This window comes from Nilaparvata lugens, chromosome 4, assembly GCF_014356525.2.
Source record: "Nilaparvata lugens isolate BPH chromosome 4, ASM1435652v1, whole genome shotgun sequence".
Classification (NCBI taxonomy): Eukaryota; Metazoa; Arthropoda; class Insecta; order Hemiptera; family Delphacidae; genus Nilaparvata; species Nilaparvata lugens.
The window spans coordinates 11,740,428-11,757,892 of record NC_052507.1 but is presented as its reverse complement, the minus strand read 5'-3'; the positions used below and the strand labels follow the sequence as shown (position 1 = coordinate 11,757,892).

The following is a 17,465-nucleotide window of genomic DNA, read 5'->3' as shown; positions in this document are numbered from 1 at the left end:
AGAATAATATTCTATATTCCTAGTACCAGTTCCAGTGATACAGAGTGATCGAGAAGTCGCGCACATGAATAAGCACATCCTAAGATAAGGAAGTAGTAAAATGTATTTTACAAACTTTATTTATTATTTGTACAAAAATATATACACGAATCACTTTCATTGTCACAAAAAATGCTGAAAATAGCTGACTTAATCAAGAATGCATGTATGAACTCGTTTTATCATGTTTGATGACACTTATTTCAGCACGTTTACAATGATATTCTTGATTTTTGTTGTTATCATCTTCAGTTCATCCAGTGAGTATGGCCTGTCTTCATAAGCTCTTCTCACGAAGTAACCTCAATGTAAGTGGGTTCATGGAGACCCCACTTTACTCTTATTTTACTTCACTTCAAGGTAAAACTCGTTGCTCTTGAGAAAGTGGCATGCTTGCAGAGCAGTAAACTCAGTAACACTACAGACGTAATTCGGCTAGTATCCAGTTTAATGATCTCTAGGTTTATACTATAACATTGAATACTATTTCAATTATACAACTATTGAATTATACTATTATTTGTTGACTATACTATATTATTCATGAATAAAACATTATTTATTTATACAACAGTCGAAATGTGAGGTTATGTTAGGAAGAAGAAGAAGATTAAAGAGGAGAAGAAGAAAAAGAAGAAGTGTGATAAATAATCACAAGTTCACAGTTGAGGAGAATGTTGAGTTTCTGCATGTTAATAACAAAGGCAGATATTTGAGTATTCTAGAGGCTTCAGAAATAACAAGAGTAATTAAGGAAAATCCCCAGTAAAGTTTAAATGATTAGATTCATTTCAACCAATACAACACTACGAATTTAGTTTTATCATAACATTGTAAGCATACATCAGTCAATAGTTTTTCCATTAAAATTTTTGTTTTATTATCTTTCACACTTGTTTTCTTTGTTCTTATTTTGTATTGAAAGTAAATTTTGTTCTCATGGCGAGTCTGTTGCTTAAGCCACCATTTTGTGACACCATTGAGTGGGAGGAGGCTGGGACAATGGCAGGCGTTCATGCCCTTGACCAATAGCAGTACTCGCCTATTAGTATAAATTCTGCTGCTCTTGTATTTAGTTTTAGTTTATCAGAGAATGACAATGGTGTAATAACTGAAACCGGTCTTTCTAAGTATCAATAAATCTGTGGTTTTTTGACAATTTCTTAGTCTTTTTCATCCAAAAAGAAGAATGATTTATTTTTTGATACAGATCACGACAAATCCAATCAATCTCCTGTGTCACAAATCAACATGCATAATAAACCAATTCCAGCCACCAACACCCCATTCCAACATAACCGAATATTCGTAGACACATTACATTACAAGATCCATTCATTGCAACTAATGTATGCACATGCACATTGCATTTGCCCACCAGAAATGCATCCGACTGGTGATAGGTGTTCCGGCGCCGGCAAATGGCATTCGGTGCATTCCAGGATGCACTTTGCGATGCACTTGTGGGACCATCAGAATAGATGCACTATGCACTCCAATTTATACATACAATAGTGGGGATGTCCATCAGGATTGATGTGCCAGTAGGAGGATAGTTCATTAACTTTGGTGTATGGGGTATGTCAAGATGGTATATAATGGTATATAGTACACTATTAACACTGACCACAGCAGAATTAGTAGGGTTTGTAATGTTGTTGGCTGGGATGTTGCTGAGGTATATTTGGGCGCGAATGACCCTGGTTATGCGGTTAGATGTTGATGGTTATTGGGAGCGAATGTCCTTTATGAGGTCTGTGATTCATGAACAACTAAGTTATGACTAAGAATACTATCATGAGCGACCATATTAGACTAGCACATCTTAAACTTTCCGGCAGTCGCGCTGTTGTAGAAAGTACAACAGTGTCAGTTTTACTTTCCTTGCCCTATTACCATAGGTAAGGAAAGTATTGTTTTCCGAAAAAAATTAAGTTACCCCAATTTCTAAATTTCTATACGTTTCAAAGTCCCCTGAGTGCAAAAATGTGGTTCTCGGGTGTGTGTGTGTGTGTGTGTGTGTGTGTGTGTGTGTGTGTGTGTGTGTGTGTGTGTGTGTGTGTGTGTGTGTGTGTGTGTGTGTGTGTGTGTGTGTGTGTGTGTGTATGAGTGTATGTGCGTCTGTGTACACGATATCTCATCTCCCGATAAACGGAATAACTTGAAATTTGGAACATAAGGTCCTTCCCCTATAAGGATCCGACACGAACAATTCCGATCAAATGCAATTCAAGATGGCGGCTAAAATGGCGAAAATGTTGTCAAAAACAGGATTTTTCGCGATTTTCTCGGAAATGGCTCCAACGATTTTGATCAAATTCATACCTAAAATGGTCATTGTTAAGTTCTATCAACTGCCAAGAGTCCCATATCTGTAAGTATTTCAGGAGCTCCGCCCCATCTATGCAAAGTTTGATTTTAGATTCTCAATTATCAGGCTTCATATATAATTTAAACAAAAAATTTCGAGTGGAAATGATTAAGCATGAGAATTTCTACAATTAATGTTTCGTAACATTTTCACCTAAAATTGAAAATAAGCTCGAAATTCGAGAAAATGTGATTATCCAATTGCAAACTGTTGGCAACTATTGATTCTATTAAATGATTCACTATGAAGAGATAGCATACCTCGTGTGTCTCCAGCGTTATTGCCCTGTCACCAGCTGGCTCAAATCTTTGAATAGTAGACTTGAGATGCGCGGGAACACTAGCGTCAGGTGATCAATCTTCATAACGGCAAGGAAAGTTGTGTGAGTGCGCCATACCAGATTTCTTTTGTTGCACAAAACTATTGAATGGGGTGGTGTCAGTGAATGAGTAACCTATGCATTCCAAAACCTTCTTTCCATCACTCCACTGAGTTGCAGTATCCGAGCAATGATTCAGTCTTTAGGTGCCATTTAGTCGCGACAGTGCATATAAGTAGTGCAGATGACAGACAACAGTGCATATGATAGGGAAAGAGACTGCCAACGAACCAATAACACATAATTGTAAGCTTTGCTTGGTGTACCTTATTGGGCTACGAAAATGTAATCATGCAAATGTTCATAGGCGTAAAATAATCCAATGAGATGGAAATATTAATCATACAATGAATTAATATGTTTTGACAGTAAACAGAGTACATAACACATGAAAAATAGGATGTTGTGAAAATTACAATACGGACTGCTCGTGTGATTGAGTAGGGCGCGACTTCCGGAAGGTAGTAATATTCTATTAATATTAACGGTTCATTCTTGTTGAATGATACTCCAGAATGAATTTTTATAATCAAGATGAATTATTTTGTTAATTAATTATTAATTCTGCATTGTTAAAAAACGATCTGGCAACAGAGCAAAGCGAGAAAGAGATAGCGTTATCCGCTTTGTTGAATGATAAACAAGGACAGCAATACCATTGCTAATCAAACACTGCCTTTATAACGTGAACCACTATAGTTACCCATACTGAAAAGAGAGGTTAGATATCGACCAATCACAGATTCATTTAAAATCGAGATACTGGTTTCGGCTGTTACACAATAATCATCAATCTCTGGTAAACTAGTATTTCGATTTTAAATAAATCTGAGCTTGGACATAATAATATATAGATATTACATATCATACATATGTATTAGATACATATGTAGATATTATCTAACCTTCTCATTCAGTAAAAGCTTGAATTTATTTGCTGTTGGAACAACATTATCTATTTGCTTTTTCTTATTCCATTCAAATGCGGGAGAGAAATAAAACGAGCTCAAACTCATTTTTTCTCCTCCAATCATTTAACCCTAGAAAGCTTAATTTGAAGATGAATTTTACACTAAATCAAACAATCAGTAGCAAAATGATACCTGTATCCGTGAACTAAATTCTATCGAGAGTTCTATATCTATAGTGAGTTCCACTTTATAATGGCAGTGTTTGATTAGCGATGGTATTGCAACCATTGTTTATCATTCAACAAAGCGGTTAGCGCTATCTCTTTCTCCCTTTGCTCTATTGCCAGATAGTCTTTCAACAATGTAGCATTAATAATTAATCAATAAAATATTTTATCTTGGTTATGTGAATTCATTATGAAGTTATTGAAAAATATGATTTTTTGCTTGATAAAATATAATTGATTTCTCAAAAGAGAATGAACTGTTAATATTACATCGTTAAACATGTATCAGCTACCGTCTGAAACAGGCATTGACAAGACTGAGTGTCAGCAACGTTGTTCTGCCATCTTTCTCCACTGCCTGTTTACGTGGACCTCACTATAGTCATCCATACTGAATAAAAATACTAGATACAGTTCAATTTAAATTATAGTTTAAGACTAGATATTATTTGAATACACCAGTTTCGGTTGCTATACTATTATCAAACTCTGGTAAACTGGTATCTTGATCTTCAATGGATCTATGATGAGACAATATCTAGTCTCTTCATTCAGTTCTGGCTGAAATTGATTTGATAATGTAACAACATGACCTTATGTACTTTCTCATATCATCTGAATTCGGGAGAGGAATAGCAAAAGCGTAAACTTATTTTTACTTCGACAATCATTAAACCCTAGAGAGCTTATCTATCATTAAATTCAAGAGTGTTCCTTCTTCATTGAATGATACTCCTCTCTCTCTAGTTTCTATCATCTGCTTCTGGAGATGAATTTTACACTAAAATCAACAATCACTTGCAAACCGATACTTGCATTTCATGAACTAAATCCTATCGTAAGTAATTCTATCTATAATGGAGGCGTAGACTGAATAAACATAGATCTTTGATGATCTGAGATGGAAGTTATCGATGAGCCAAATTTATTTCCCATACGTTCATTTATTTGTTTTCAATTCAACCACAGCCTGTAAATTAATGTCCACAAATCATAGCCCTTCATCAATTACTGTTGTAATTGAAACGGAAATAATTTGAGATCGTAAACAGTAACTAACTGTATTGGCTTGTCGTAAATTCCGCATCAATTGCATTGTTGGAAAGGAGGTGGGGAGGGGGGAGCAGCAAAATGGCCTTGGGGTGTAGTGTGATGGTCAGAACAATCCATAATATGTAATTAGATCTAGCGGCTTCACAAGGGTTGGAATCGGGTGGGAGCGACCAATGGACGGGAAGAATTGAGACGTAAATAGAGGGGAACAAGCAGAAGAAGAAGTGAAAGAAGGAGAAGAAGAAGAAGAAGAAGAAGAAGAAGAAGAAGAAGAAGAAGAAGAAGAAGAAGAAGAAAATGAAGTAGAAGGAGAAAAAGAAGAATGAGAAGAAGAAGAAGAAGAAAAAATGAAGAAGAAGTGGAAGAAGAAGAAGAAGAAGAAAAAGAAGATGAAGAAGAGGAAAGAGAAGAAACTACAGTGAAAAGAGGTAAAGATGAAGAGGAAAAATCAAAAGAAGTAGAAAAGGATAAGAAGAGGAAGAATAGGAAGAAAGATGAAGGAGGATGAGGAGAAGAAGAGAAATATAAATAAAAAGGAATAATTAAAGCAAAATGAAGGAGATGGGGCGGAAAACTAATAGAGAAAGAATGAGATTGAGATTGATGAAGGAGAAGGTGGATAAGAAGAAGAAGTAAGTGAAGAAAAAGGTGGGGAGGAGTGGTAGGAAGAGTAGAAGAGAAAGACAGAAACGAGGAAGAGGGAGGTGAATGATAGGAAGAAGGAGAAGGAAAAGACGAAAAAGAAGGGAAAGAATGAAGTGATGGTGAAGAAGGGGGAGGAGGAGGAGGAGCAGGAGGAGTAGGAGGAGGAGGAGGAGGAGGAGGAGAAGAAGAAGAAGAAGAAGAAGGAGGAGGAGGAGGAGCAGGAGGAGGAGGAGGAGGAGGAGGAGGAGGAGCAGGAGGAGGAGGAGTAGGAGAAGGTGAAAGAAGAGAAGAATGAAAAGAAAGATTAGGAGAGGAAAAAAGGAGAGGATGGTGGTGATGATAAATGGTAAATGACTGAAAATAAGGATTGAGGAAGAGGAAAATGATGAATAAAAGAAGATGGAGAAGAAGTAAAAGAAAAAGGAGAAGAAGGAGAAGTTGAAGGGAGAGAAAGAGGAGAAGAATATGTAGGAGAGGACAGAAGGCAGAAGGAGAGGGAGGAGAAGGAAAAGAGAGAGAAAAAGGATGAGACAGAAAAGAAGGAGGAGAAGGAGAAAAGTGAGGAGACGTAGAAGAAGATTGTTAAGAGAGAAAGAAACAAGATCAAGAGCAGAAACTTCAAGAAAAAATACAGGTAGAAGAGTGAGAGAAAGACGACAAATAACTAGTTGAAGGAGCAAGAGGTGATGGAGTCAAGTGATGAAAAAGAGAAAGAAGGAAAAATGGGAACAAGAATAATGGCAGGAACAAGAGAACAAAAGAAGAAATAGAAACTGTATAACAATATGATAGGTGAGTAAGTGTGAGTGAACAATATGAGGTAGAAGAGGAAAAATAAAAAATAGAGAAGAATAACTCAAGAGGAAAGAAAAGTATAAGAGAAAAAGGAACTACCAAGAAAATTAAGAAGTACTCGTAATGTAGTTAGTTTCGCTTCCCCACATCCTTACCAGGAAAGGAAGGAAGAATTCTATATCCGGTTAGTTATAGCGGTTGAAGGGTCACACTGGTGGGGAGAGGGGTGGCAAATTTAGAGGTACTGCCCTCAGGGATGACTTGTGTGATAAAAGAGAGAGTGTGAGGGAGAAATGAGAGATAGATTGACCGAGGGTTAGAGTGAGAGATCACTGACCAACGAGAAAGCAATCAGCTATGAGCGTGACTTACATATTTAATCCAAGTCCCCCACACAAGTGAATGTGCTTTGGACTTCGGGGGACTTTGGAGCCACTTGTCGCTTAATAAAAGTTGTTTGAACTTTGGTCGTTGGTCTTCTCCCTCAGTGACTTAATGCTTTGGGAGAACGTGCATTCTGGTCCATTGATCTTATTATATCGATTTGCAGTAATTAAATTGTTTGTAAATCTGATTTGATTTACTTCAATTTCTAGGATTATCTCTAATTTACTCACTAGCTCAATTCCCAAATCTCTTCAATTTTCATTGTTGTTTCAAAGATCACAGTATCTTTATTTATTCAATGATTCATGAGTACAAGATTATTTATGATTGGAATGATATTTGAAGGGCAGAAACAAGCATACCCCTTAATTATTTGCCTCTCCTAAATTTATATTCTACAAGTTCGAAATAAGGTTGTGACTTTTACTTTCCTTGCCCTATTACCATAGGTAAGGAAAGTATTGCTTTCCGAAAAAAATTGAGGTACCCCAATTTCTAAGTTTAGATACGATTCAAGGTCCCCTGAGTCCAAAAAAGTGTTTTTTGGGTATTGGTCTGTATGTGTGTGTGTATGAGTGTATGTGCGTCTGTGTACACAATATCTCATCTCCCAAAAAACGGATTGACTTGAAATTTGGAACGTAATGTCCTTACACTATGAGGATCCGACACGAGCAAATGCAATTCAAGATGGCGGCTGAAATGACGGAAATGTTGTCAAAAACAGAGTTTTCAACGATTCTCTTGAAAATGGCTCCAACGATTTTAATCAAATTTATACCTAGAATAGTCATTGATGAGCTATATCAACTGCCACAAGTCCCATATCTGTAAAAATTTCAGGATCTCTGCAAAATTTGATTTTTGATCTCCAATTATCAGGTCTCAGATACAATTCAAACAAAAATTGTAAGTGGAAAGGATTGAGCATAACAATCTCTACAATTAATGTTCAGTAACATTTTCATCTAAAATTAAAATAAGCTCGAAATTCGAGAAAATAATATTATTCAATTGCAAACTGTGGGCAACTGTTTATTCTATTAAATCATTCACTATGAAGAGATGGCAGACTTTGAGTGTCTGCAGCGCTATTGTCCTGTCACCAGCTAGATCAGATCTTAGAATTAGTGGACTTGAGATGCGCGTGAACACTAGCGTCAAGTGATCAATTTTCATAACGGCAAGGAAAGTTGTGTGAGTGCGCCACACCAGATTTTTTACTTTTCACTCCACATCACGATTTTCTCTCCAATTTTGTTTTGAAATTCACTATTTGGAACGATTAATTGGTAGCAGTGGCCCAGATTACTGTATTGTATAAAAATTCATTTGTATTTAAAATATTATATATAGAATTTACTGAATGCATCCCGACACATAGACTCTATAGTGGGATGCTACATGATAGATTAAGGAAAACAATCCAAGTATTTAAAGAACTTTCTTCAATATTATAAATGTTAATGTAAATGTTTTTTTTTCTTAATGTTTGATAAATACCTCTGACATGAGTTATATGACAGAGAAAAATATAATATATTATGAACAATGGAAAATAACAAAAAATTCATCATTTATATTTTTTTATATCCTCCAGCCAGAATGAATGATGCTATTATTATATTCAAACTTCTTCGTTCAATGTTGATAAGACAAAATAGATCACTCGATAATTCATGTTTCAAATCGAATTTGAAACATGAACTGATTGACGATGAATTAACAGTACAAATCCACATTACTTTCCAATATATCTGGAAGTGACCTTGAATATGACCTTGAAGTGATGCATGTTTGAACTGAACATATTTTGTAACAAATCAAAGTGAGAAAATTCTCAGCACATGATAGCATAGTAGTGTCTTCAGTACCATAGCTAAGCTGTAGCGAATAGGGCATAAGATGAATTCAACCACTTGTGAGATATAACCAACAGGCTCGGTCTGAATTCGAAATATATGAGACAGTGGAGCAGAGGTTGAACGGATACCATTCCTTACAAGTACCGTTATACCGTTACAGCGTTATACCGGTACACCGTGATACCGTTATATGGTGAAGCCGTTTATGGTATCAAATTTATGCGGAATTTGACCCGCTAGGGTTCCCTTACATCAGACGAGGTATGCAGGGATAAATCGAATTTGAACCTACCCCTCAAGATATTTAGGGGTACCAAACCCCCTAATTAGTCAGACGCTATGTGTCTCATATGGCTAGCCATATACGATACCGCTATAGTTAGCAACATAGTAATCTATATGTAGCTACAGCTGTATCAAACTTTATATAGTTACATAGATACCTTAGTTAAGTATATATTAATCTATAAATAGGCTTGTATATAGTCTACCTACCTGTACAACTTGTATATCTATATTCTAATCTTGAGTTACAGTTGACTTTAGTTAGCCAGATATGATAGGCTAGTTAGCCATGGTCTAACACAGAATTTCCTTTGGTGATAAAATCCCAGCCTCATCTTATCGGGTCCAAACGTCGTTAAAATTCGCTCACGTCTGCATAATGTCTCTTTAAACGTTTCCTGGTCGCCGAAATTCTGTTGTGTTTTACTATTTATCGCCTGGGGATATGAGAATCGACACAGGTTTGTGTTAGCATAAATGTTAAATCTATGGATCCCTGTCGCTTCTCAAATCGACTCTGGTAGCTCAATATGTTGAGAGGGTCTCAGTTCGTCGAGATATCAGGTCATCAAGTGCCTATTTTGATCATTTTTTGAGATACTGAGAAAAGTAGGAAGTTGAACTGTAGCATGAAATAAAACAATCTTAAATTATAGTTTTCATCGTATAATAGTTTTTCTGACTGTAGTTGTTGGGTTACCCTTGATAGGTCAACCTACTCAATCAACCAATCAGAGAACTCTATCAATATTTTTGTTGTAATTTACAACATAACAATATATGTTGTTGTAATTTTTCTATTGATGTAAATAAATAAATATTCAAGCTTATAATTCACTATTGTCATAACATCACTGATCATATTTGAGTGGAATTTTCAATATATTTTGCGATTGTGAAGGAGTATTTTTGTTTGTATTTGTATATTTAAATTAATTAATATGATAAATTCGAAATTTCGGTAGATACATTTTTTGGACTCACTTTTTTTGTACGAATTAAGTTATAATTTTTACATATCCTCTAGACTGTGTTTTCCAAATGAAAGTTCAGAGCAGTTTTGGGCGAATGCTCGTTGTTTTTACCTGGATTGTGTTTGCATATGAATAAATAAATGAAAATATTATATAGTGTTGGGGTTTATAATCTTGAAATCCCAATTTAGAAATATCCACTACTACTTTGGCCTATTTTTATTGAATAAATTCAAATTAGTTCCATATTTTTATATTTTAAAAGGTTCATTGTATTTCGTAATTGCTCCGAATAACTCAATCAATTAATAGGCCTAATTTACACATGTGGTGGTGATGGAATATGCAGGAAAACTTGGCAATATATATATATATATATATATATATATTATTGATCAACTCACCGATATATATAGTCTCATAAAACCAGTCGACACGATACGACAACGACTTATATGTGTTATCTCTCCTTCACATATGAAGCACGTTCAGTTCTCAGCACATCATCATACGGCACGATCCGACACACACCCGACCAACGATAAGATTTTCTTCACCGCACTTCCGAGATGTGACGTCACACTCAATTGCCAAATTAAGGAAGGAAATAGGATGGTTGGTGAATGGAATTTGATATTTTATTTTATTTCGAATCACTTTAATTTTTTAATAATTTGGAAAATATTATCATCTGTAGAAAATTTTTGTTTTTGGCTGATCAATCTATCAGCTGTATGGAAGGAGCGCTCTCTGTTATCGGAAATAGGAGATAATGAACTCAGAGATTGGCGCCTACTTTCAAAATTCTTCTGATTTAGGCTGTTTCTATTTTTATTGGAAAATATGCCGTGACAATAGTGACACAAAAATTCACTATTGTATCATGATAGTGGTGCAGCAAATTAAAGCTAGATTTCAAATTTTCATTACAGTGAATGAGAAGTTGTGACAATTTCAAGTATTTTCTTCTTATAATAATAGATCACATCGATTTGAAACTAGTTTTTATGTTTGTAACTGCATTAATTGATGAATAATCTGGGAGAGAAATAGTAAAAGGAGTATCCTTAGTTTTTCTCTCCGAATCAGTGCTTCTTTGTAAAAAATATAAATAAATAAAATTTGAATGGAGGGATGAAGATTATGATCTTCCTAGATTTACAACTCTGATGAGTGTACTGATAATATGGTTAATGAGAACAATATAAAAACTTGTAGTACCCTTTATTGAAAACTCTAAAATATTTCAACGACTAGCTTTGACCATTGGTCATTTCCAAGTTTAAATGTAAAAAAACTTGTTAGAATTTGTATCAACTTGTTTATTTTTCACATAAATGACCAATGGTTGAAACTAGTCGTTGGAATATTTTAAAGTTTTTAATGAAGGGTACTACAAGTTTTTATATTGTTTCTATCAATTTGAATAAAGTATCCCATTTAAGTGAAGAGGTTCTAATAATATGATGTACGGGATGGGATCAACATTAGACTTTGGGAATGGATTCATGAAAGTGTTACTTCAGTATAGTCCCAACTGTACATATCAGATTCAAATTTATTCATTCATTAGAATGTTTTTTTACAAACTGTATATAAATTTTCATTTCGTTATTCAGGGCTACTTATATTCACAAGAATACTAGAAATCCTACCAGCATCCTTTCTATATTCTTATTTCGCAACACAATATATGTTCCAAACTCTTTAGTACAACTTTCAAGTATGAGTCAACAAAATAATGAAAAAATGTGGACTTAACGTTGTTCATCCACGTTTAAGGCTGTGCAAAGGCTAAAAATGAATTTTTTACTGGTGATATTTTTCAAAGTTTTTCTATTTGTATATCATCAAGCTATCAAAATGAGACAATTTTCTAAGGAAAACATTCTTCTGCGATCATTACTTTTTGAGATATGATCGCCTAAAATATAAATTTCTGGGACAGAACATTTCATACTCGGTAAGAGATCCGAGAGGAAGATTGAGAGGATGAATTCTTCATGGTATTATTGATTGAATGAAACAAAAAAAATTGCTAATAACAATGTTTGAGGAAAGTATTCAATTAATCAAAAATAGCTCAACTAAAAGTTATTGTAATCTCAATATTTTGTGTTGAGATTGAAGTATTTAATGAGATTTATTATTTTCATGAATTGAAATAATATACAAACTTGATGTGAAAGTTTTTCACGAGGTATAGTGTCTAAGTAATGGACAGGAGGTCGATCCTCTTGATATTGAAGGAAAAGTATTTTTGGGAGCTCGATAATAAGAAAATTATAAAAATAACCTTCCGGTGGGCTCGTCCTTGAAACTTACATGAGTGGGCGCCTAGTAGCACTGAGTGCTGCCTCTGAAATGTCCTAGTTTCTAAGCCTCATATAGGCTTAGCTCAGGCTAGAAGAAAAAGGATGTTTATATCATAAAAAATAACTTTATAATCAATTTGGATAATTTTAGTCATATCTTGAACATGTTATACTATTTTTTAATAATAATATACTGGAAATAGTAACTCACTGAGTTGGAATACTGATCACAGAGAATAATTTTATTTCAGCTGTTGTCAAAATATCAAAAAACAAATAATAATACAAGGCACAAATAATAATTATTGATAATGGAACTCGAAAGAAATGGGATAGTCTCATAGAAAATAACATATATGAATATTTGAAAATTAGGAATACAGAGTGCTGCCTATAGGACGTGTCTATGTGTTTGTCTTGAATTCACGACTGAAACAATCAATGTAAACAACATCCAGCATGTGGATTGTATTACCAATGTTGCCAACTGTAGGTACTGAAAACTCCCAACATTGTAAAATGAATGCTATCCTACTTATTACAAGAATAATTATTACTTGGCACCGGAAGGATAAAAACATTCATTCAATATTTGAAATTGAAAGAAGATTCCTAACCCAGTATCAACAACTCACTTTTAGTGGTTGATACTGTGTGTATAGTGGTTGATAATATATACTATATACTATACTGTGTATAGTATATAGTGGTTGATAAACGTGTGTGTAGTATTGCTTAAAGCTCAAGATCCTTGAGATATCCGATTTCAAATATCCTCACAGCTAATAAATTGGAGATAATACTTCAAACAAACAACGTATGAATCCTATCTCTGCAATCCAATCTCCCCTACATATATGCTCAACCTCTTTCCACGGCAAAAACTCTCCAAAAATCTCAAATAATCTCTCAGATATTTTCAGAAATCCAATAACACATACCAGCCCACTTTCATAAATTCAATCCATAATCTCTCCTTACATTCTAGGCTTTGCCTACGTGAAATATGGGGTGGAGTGAAGAATCTCTTCCACGCGTTCCTTATTTATTCGTTGTCTTATTCTTTCCCCTCTGTCTTTTGATCTTCTTTCTACCTCTTTTTCAGAATTTTCATCTTTCCCTCCGCCTATTCATCTCACCCTATTTTCAACTTAAGGAGCGTGGTGTAACGGAAAATATGCGTGAAATAAACTTTCTGTTGGTATGCTTCTTTTAACTTGATAAAATGCTCAACCTTTTATGTGACTATATATGGATCGTTTAGCACTGCGTGGTATTTGACGATAAGAATAATAATGTTATTACAGAGAATTATATACAGTAGATGGTATATAACACGTTTAGTATTGAGATTCGAAAGGTATATGAGAGGAAATGAGAGAGGTTATATGTTGAAGGAGTGGGAAACTAGGAGAAGAGGAAATAATTGTTGAAAAACAGCAATTGAATAAATAATTGACAAAGTAGACAAGGAAATAAAAAGAAATGAAATGATAGAATGGGAGAGAGTGAAGAAGTGAGTGAGTGAATGTGGTATAAGATGATAGAGAAGAGGGTAAGGAAGGGGGAAAATAAGAAAGAGGACGAAGTATAAGATATAAGACGGAGAGGTAGAAGAAGAAGAAGAAGAAGAAGAAGAAGAAGAGGAAAAAAAGAAGGAGGAGAAGAATAAGAATAAGAAAAAGAAGAGTGAAGAAGAGAGAGAAGAACAAGAAGAATAAGAAGACGAGGAAGAATAAGTAGAAGAGGGAGGAGAAGAACAAGGGGAAGAACAAGAGGAAGAGGAAGAGGAAGATGGAGTGGTAGAGGAAGAAGATGGAGAAGAAAAAGGAGAAAACGAAGAAAAGAAGAAGAAGAAGAAGAAGAAGAAGAAGAAGAAGAAGAAGAAGAAGAAGAAGAAGAAGAAGAAGAAGAAGAAGAAGAAGAAGAAGAAGAAGAAGAAGAAGAAGAAGAAGAAGAAGAAGAAGAAGTAGGAGAAGGAGAAGAAGATAAGATGAGGATCAAGACGAAGATGATGGAGAATAGCAGAATAATTATGATGTGGAGAGAGAAAGACTTACCTATGACGATGATGATGAGGGAGAAGGAGAAAAAGATGAAGATGGATAAGAAGAGACAACAGATGTGAAGCTATTGCTGGGAAGTAGAAGAAAAAATTCAGTGAATTGGTTTTTAAGGAGGGCGTAAAGTGAAGTAAGAGGAGAAGCTGGGAGTGATGTAAGAAAAAGAGAGGGGAGATGATAATAATTTCAAATAAACCCTCAAATAATATTTGAATACAGCCCCTGGCAGTTCCACATCGTTCCACAGACAGTGTTCTAAGCCTACATTTCAGAAAAGTGTAGAACGAGAAGAAATTTACCTATAGGGTAGAATCCAATCTTCATCGAGATATAGATATTAAGGTGAGAGTAATTATTTATTTATTTATTCGTGGCTGCAATCACAAATCATATAAATATGATTGGGGAGGAACAACAGGCTTGGCCCAAAACTATTCTTATATAGCTATGTCCAAAAAATAGGTTATGTTTCTTCTGTAAGAAGTTCAAGCTCGATTTTCGTCCTGAAATAAATATGAGATGCAAATTTTAAATTTAGAAAAATTAAAACACCAAATTATAGTTGAATATTACACTTAATTATCACTGCACATTGAATTAATCAAGTTATTTTATAAATTTTGAAGCAAAAAATTTAACTGAATCAGTCAAGTGCAAATAGATATATAAACCGTGAGAGTAATCTCTACGTGAAATGTATCTATATATATATAAAAGCAAAATGGCACTCACTCACTCACTCACTCACTCACTGACTGACTGACTGACTGACTCACTCACTCACTCACTCGCAGAACTAAAAATCCACCAGACCAGAGACGTTCAAATTTGGTAGGTATGTTCAGTTGGCCTTTAGAGGCGCACTAAGAAATCTTTTGGCAATATTTTAACTCTAAGGGTGGTTTTTAAGGGTTTAAAGTTCGTCTTTTAGCATGTATATTCTTCTTCTCCAAATCTCTTAATTATAATTGAAAAATGTCCATACCATATATTAATATAGAGCTATAATCTAGAGAGAGTACCTCTTCGAAACAGTTGTTAACTGGTAACTAAATTAATAATTTTGTCAGGTTGGTATTAAGTTGAGTTGACTTTGTTGGGTTAGCACCAAGTTGAAGATTCAAATGCATTTATCGCGGAAAATTTGTGTGGGCACTGCTACTTCAGAGCTACTCCTGCGAATATTATATCGCCTGATATGGCGAGCGAAGCGAGCCCGCTGATCTAATTTTTTTACGGGGGTCCAGGGGCCTGAGCCCCCTGGCTAGACGAACATGGCGAGCGAAGCGAGCCTGTTTTTTTACGGGGGTCCAGGGGTGGAGCCCCCTAGGTTGACGGATATGGCGAGCGAAGCGAGCCTGACGGCTAGTATATAGATCTAAGAAAAGACATTCTAACTGAATCGAATTCGAATACAAACAGATATACACATACAGTTGAGGTAAGATGTATAAAATAGATAGATATAAAGGTGAGACGTTATCACAGAATCATTCAGATAGAAATAGATATACTAGGAAGGTGAGATGTGCTCTGGGGTACGTCAATAAGCAGACAGGCCTGAAATATTAAGCTAGCTATTTTCAAGTGCTGGGGGTGTGTTTTTGGGGGGGATTTGTTGGGAAGAGGTTCCTAGTGGGTAAGTGGTGGAGAAGGGGATGAAGCTGCCAGGTAGAAACGACGCCGAGATTTAGAAGGCAATATTTCTGTGGAGCTGTTTGAATTTTTAAGGTTGGCACACTGCTTCTGATTCTACCCTCTCTGTATTTCTCGCTCTTTCTCTCTCAACATAACACACACCTAATCTCTCAAACGATTCTCTCCTCATCTTATCCGTTATCTTTCATGTTTATCATCTTCCTCTTCTATCTCTCTTCAAAAAGCACATAATCTCTCGAGAGTTTTCCTCTACTTCTCTAGCTCATCTTTATCCTTAGTTCTCTCGTTCAATCTGTTTCTCCTTTCAACACAACACAAAACAAATTTTTATAACGTTTTCTCTTTTTTATCATATTCTTATCTTCATTTTCTCACTCCTCGTCTTATCTTCCATTCTCTTTCAAGTCCTCTAACTGATTCTCCTGTTCATTATCTCATCTTGATCGTAGGTTTCAACCATTTCTCTCCTCTATCCTATTTCCTTTCTTTACATAACCCACAGCATAATTTGAACAGAACGAGTAAGTTGAGGTGTAGATCGATGCCACTTAACAGCTGTGCAAAGATAAAAATCTGGTGTGGCGCACTCACACAACTTTCCTTGCCGTTATGGAAATTTATCATAAAATCTAGATACCTTAAAATTTGAATTGGGGTACCTTAATTTTCTTCGGAAAGCAATACTTTCCTTACCTATGATGATAGGGCAAGGAGAGTAAAAATAAATTGTAGCCATTGATTGATAAACCTTATATTTCTCTCTTGTCATTTCACTTTTTCATAACTCGTCAATACGTCAATCTAATTTCTCTGTCATTTCTCATTCATTCATTCCAAATATGAATCAAACGCTTTCTCCACTTTTTCTTCATCTCATGACTCTGTATTGTCATCTGTCTCAATTCAATAATTCTATATCTCCTCAAGACTTGTTTGTTGATTGATTGTTCAATAATCACTTAAATTATATTATCATGCACATGTGATATTGTACTTTTGTGAGTATAATAAGATTCAGAATGTTCATTTTTCAAGTAAGAATTCTCAAACCGTGACAAGAGAAGCCCATTGAAAAAACAAAATGACATTCTATCCCAAGTCACATAACTGTCAGATGGAATAGCTGATAATACAGTAATTATTAGCTGATAACTAATTACTAGCTATAATTTAGAGGATTGTTTCCTCTAAATTTTTTTAGACGATGTTTCCTCCTCACACTTGATAACGTACTATTTTCTGGATTCACTCATACGTTCTGTTTCAGAACTATTATTCATTATATAAATCCAATCACTCATCTATAAAATGATCATCTTTATGACCCTAACTATAGAATGAACAATCTGAATAATGATTATTCATCTATGTCCATACTAATCTGTACAAATATTTTAACATATTATATTCAATCCAAAGACCAAGTCACCACATTATTGAATAAAAAAGAAAAAAAAAAGACTAAGAAATTGTCAAAAAACCACTGATTTATTGATA

At 34.9% G+C, this 17,465-nt stretch overlaps 1 protein-coding gene across 1 annotated transcript in view; it reads left to right on the top strand.

The window, feature by feature from the left end:
- The window catches only part of LOC111060195 (trichohyalin), a 229,147-nt gene that overhangs the window by 29,899 nt on the left and 181,783 nt on the right, over nucleotides 1-17,465 (top strand). The window lies entirely within an intron of this gene.